Consider the following 4,928-nt stretch of genomic DNA (forward strand, 5'->3'; position numbering starts at 1 on the left):
GTAGCTTCTGGTTTTACCAGCTGCATACTCTACGACTATTAGATAAGTAAAAATCTCTCTTGTGATACTGGTAAGTTATTGGAATGTGCAAACTGATATAGTATCTTTCATCTCTCTCTTAAAGGGTAACACCACAGGAGAGCCTACTTAAGATGTTGGTAGGTTTAACAAAGTTGGAATTGCTCAGGCACTGCAGAATTAGGCAACATTCTTCAGACCTAGCTCAGACCTATAATGCATTTAGTACATTAAAGCAGCTGACATGATACTTTTTGCAAGCTTTCCCAGGCACTGGAGTTTTTCTGTTAATTTACCACAGTAGGTCATAAAAGTGTTGTTAACTATTTTTTTTTCTTTTGAGATGGAGTTTCACTCTTTTTACTCACTATGGAGAGCAATGGCGTGATCTCAGTTCACTGCAGCCTCTGCCTTCTGGGTTCAAGTGATTGTCCTGCCTCAGCCTCCTGAGTAGCTGGGATTACAGGCATGTGCCACCATGCCCAGCTAACTTTGTATTTTTAATAGAAACAGGGTTTTACCCTGTTGGTCAGGCTGGTCTTAAACTCCCGGCCTCAGGTGACCCACCTGCCTCGGCCTCCCAGAATGTTGGGATTACATTACATTTATTTTTTATTTTGGAGAAGATTCTAAGACTGCACAGTTGTTCCATTGTCTTGCTAGATTTTGACCTTGTTCCTTCCCTACAACTCTTTTATTTTCCAAGTCACCTTTATTACCAAGAATCATTGGGACATCATCGGTGTCTTTGACTTGAAGACTCTGCTCTCTCAGATCTTGTAAATCATAAAATGTAGGCTGTGGTGGGATGGAATAAGCTAATGCAAAGCCTTGTCCATTTTTTATGTACAAATCCCTCATTGCTATAAATTGCTCTGTTTCTGTAGTATTCAAGATTTCAAGCATGTAGAGTTGTGCCTGTATTCCTACTTGCTTTCTGTAGTATCTTCTATTGTAGGATCATGTTTTTCAACAAAAATTCTTTGTACAAATTGTTCAGTCAAAGCAGAATTTCCAACACTTCCTGAGCCAAGAATGACTAATTTATAATTAAGCATGATACAAATTTTTAAAACCCAGTGCCTCTCATGCTGTCACCAGATCTCTGCCCCCAGTGCTGCTCTGTGCTTTTTCTGGGTTGCTACTCCAGCTGCTATGGTGGTCTTGCCTCTGCCGCTGCCACTCCGGCTGGTTTATATGCCTGAATAATGAGTTTGAAAGTAGTATTTGCAAGCCTCATGGTAACCTCAAATTGAAAAAACATACAATGAATGCACAAAAAATATAAAGCAAGAAACTAATTCATATCACCAGAGAAAATCATCTTCACTAGAGGAAGAAAATAATGAAAGAAAGAAGGGAGACCACAAAACAATAAGAAAACAACAAAATGACAGGAGTAAGTCCTTACTTGTCCATAATAACCTTGAATATAAATGGATGAAACTCTCCAATTGAAAGACATAGACTAGCTGAATGGACGAAAAAAAAAAAAAAACCTTTGATCTTTTCCCTACAAGAAACACACTTCACGTATAAAGACACACAGAGACTGAAAATAAAGGGTTGTAAAAAAATATTCCATGCCAAGAGCAGGAATAGCTATACTTACATCAGACAAAATAGAATTCAAGACAAAAGCAATAAGAAGAGAAGTAGGTCACTATATAATGATAAAGGGAGTCAACTTAGCAAGAGGATACAATAATTTTAAATATATATGTACCCAACACTGGAGCACCCAAATATACATAAGAAATATTATTAGACACTGTGGGAGGCCGAGGCAGGTGGATCACGAGGTCAAGAGATCGAGACCATCCTGGTCAACATGGTGAAACCCCGTCTCTACTAAAAATACAAAAAAAATCAGCTGGGCATGGTGGCACGTGCCTGTAATCCCAGTGACTCAGGAGGCTGGGGCAGGAGAATTACATGAACCCGGGAGGCGGAGGTTGCAGTGAGCTGAGATCGCGCCATTGCACTCCAGCCTGGGTAACAAGAGCGAAACTCCGTTTCAAAAAAAAAAAAAAAAAAAAAACTCAAGCTTATGGCAAGGGTTCTTGCTTGTTTATTTATTTGTTTAGTTATATTTCATCTAATATTTTAAAAACACAGTTGCTTTCATTAAATGCCCCAGGACATGCACACATTTGGCAAATTCTCTTTATTTTCTCCTTAAATACATGATCAATGTACTTCCAGGTGCATTCAAAATAAAGGTCCTGGAAGTCTAAGATATTCTGTCATTCAAGAAATATTTTATCAAACTATATTTAATCACCCAGCAAAATGGCCATATAGAAAGATTCTAGCAATTAATGTTAAAATAAAGTTACCCCACCATTAAGTAGAAAATGAAATTATTGGGATGCTGAGTATACTTTCACTTTTGATCAGTTGAGTTCCTCTGATGCTTCTTTGTTATGAACTTATTTAGTTTCTTCAACTTCTGTTAAAAGGTTTCCTGAAACTTTTGAGATTCTCTTACATAAAATAATTTTTTAATGCATTAAATAGAAAATTGAGGTAAGGATGAGAGAAAAGCATGTTTAGAGAGTTATCTACTGATGCATATACTCAGGATCTCTGGCTTTCTATTTTGGAGGAGATGTTGAAGATGGTATCTTCTCAGGTATCTGTTATTGTAGAATTTGTACCATTTTACAGCATTGGTTTAATTCTACTGTATTTTAAATCAAGGTGCATGAGAGTTGTCAATGTACACTGAATGAGAATGTCTTATCATAGGTCATGCTGTGTGTCTATCCCTGTGTTCTTTTTTTTTTTTGAGACGGAGTTTTGCTCTTGTTACCCAGGCTGGAGTGCAATGGCGCGATCTCGGCTCACCGCAACCTCCGCCTCCTGGGTTCAGGCAATTCTCCTGCCTCAGCCTCCTGAGTAGCTGGNAAAAAAAAAAAAAAAAAGAAAAGAAATATTATTAGAGCTAAGGAGAAAGATAGATTCTAATACAATAATAGCTGGAGACTTCCATACCTCACTTTCAGTATTGGACAGATCATTCAGACAGAAAATCAATGAGGAAACATCAGACTTAACCTGCACTGTAGATCAAATGGATCTAATAGATATTTACAGAACATTTCATCCAAGAGCTACAGAATACGCATTCTTTTCCTCAGCACATGAATCATTCTTAAGGATAGACCTTATGTTAGGTCACAAAACAAATCTTAAAACATTAAGAAATTGAAATAATATCAAGCATCTTCTCTGACCACAATGCAATAACACTAGAAATTAATAACAAGAGCAATTCTGGAAATGATTCACATACATAGAATTTAAACAATATGTTCCTCAATGACCAGTGAGTTAATGAAAAAATTAAGAAGGAAATTGAAAAATTTCTTGAAACAAATGATCATGAAAACACAATACACCAAAACCTATGGCATACAGCAAAAGCTGTACTAAGAGAGAATTTTATAGCTCTAATACTTACACCAAAAAAAAAGAAAAAAAAGAAAAAACTTCAAATGAACAATCTAATGATGCATTTTAAAGAACTAGAAAGGCAAGGGCTAACCAAATCCAAAATTAGTAGAGGAAAAGAAATAATAAAGATCAGAGCAGGAAAAAAAAAATGGAAAAAATATCAATAAAAAAACACATTATTTTGAAAAGTTAAATAAAATTGACAAACCTTTAGCCAGCCTGAGAAAAAAAGAAAGAAGATAAAATAAATAAAATCGAAATGAAAAAGGAGACATTACAACTGATATCTGCAGTTATTCAAAGGATTATTAGTGGCTACTATGAGCAACTGTATACTAATAAATGGAAACATATGGAAGCAATGGAGAAGTTCCTAGACACATATAACCTGCCAATATTGAAAGAGGAAAAAATCCAAAACCTGAGCAGACCAATAACAAGTAATGAGATTGAAGCTGTAATAAAAGTCTCCCAGTAAAGAAAAGCCTGTGACCTAATACTTCATTGCTGAATGCTAGCAAACATTTAAAGAAAAACTAATACCAATCCTACTCAATTTATTCTGAAAAGCAGAGCAGGAGGGAATACTTCCAAATTCATTCTTTGATATCAGAATTATCCTGATACTAAAACCAGACAAAGACACACCAAAAAAGAAAACTACTGGCCAATCTTTGATGAATATTGATGTAAAAGTCTGCAACCAAATACTAGCAAATTGAATTCAACAATACATTAGAAAGACCATTCACCATGACCAAGTGGAGTTTATCCCTGGGATGGAAGGATGATTCAACATATCCAAATCAATTAGTGTGATACATCATATCAAAAGAATGTAGGATAAAAACCATATGGTAATTTCAATTGGTGCTGAAAAAACATTTGTTAAAATTCAACATCCCTTTATGATAAAAACCTTTAAAAAAACTGGGGAATAGAAGGAACATACCTCAACATAATAAAAGTCATATATAAACTACCCACAGCCAATATTATAATGAGTGGGGAAAAACTTAAGGCCTTTTCTCTAAGGTCTGGAACATGACAAGGATGATCACTTCACCACTGTTCAACACAGTACTGGACATCCCAACTAGAGCAAGCAGACAAGAGAAAGATATTAAGGGTGTCCAAATTGGAAAGGAAGAAGCCAAATTATCCTTGTTTGTAGATGATTTATCTTACCTTTGGAGAAACCTGAAGACTCCACAAGAAAACTACTACAGCTGATAAGCAAATTTAGTAAAGTTGCAGGATACAAAACTAACATACAAAAATCAGTAGCAGAATTTCTATATGTCAAGAATGAACAATGTGAAAAATCAAAAAAGCAATCCTGCCGGGCGCGGTGGCTCACGCCTGTAATCCCAGCACTTTGGGAGGCCGAGGTGGGGGGATCACGAGGTCAAGACATCAAGACCATCCTGGTCAACATGGTGAAACCCCGT

General features: G+C 36.2%; 1 pseudogene; it reads right to left on the minus strand.

Moving 5' to 3' along the window:
* Nucleotides 1–248: 248 nt before the first annotated feature.
* Nucleotides 249–1,108, minus strand: LOC108318255 (annotated as a pseudogene).
* Between the last annotated feature and the right edge of the window lie 3,820 nt (nt 1,109–4,928).

The sequence above is a fragment of the Cebus imitator genome, unplaced genomic scaffold (genome assembly GCF_001604975.1).
Source record: "Cebus imitator isolate Cc_AM_T3 unplaced genomic scaffold, Cebus_imitator-1.0 Scaffold11, whole genome shotgun sequence".
Taxonomy (NCBI): Eukaryota; Metazoa; Chordata; class Mammalia; order Primates; family Cebidae; genus Cebus; species Cebus imitator.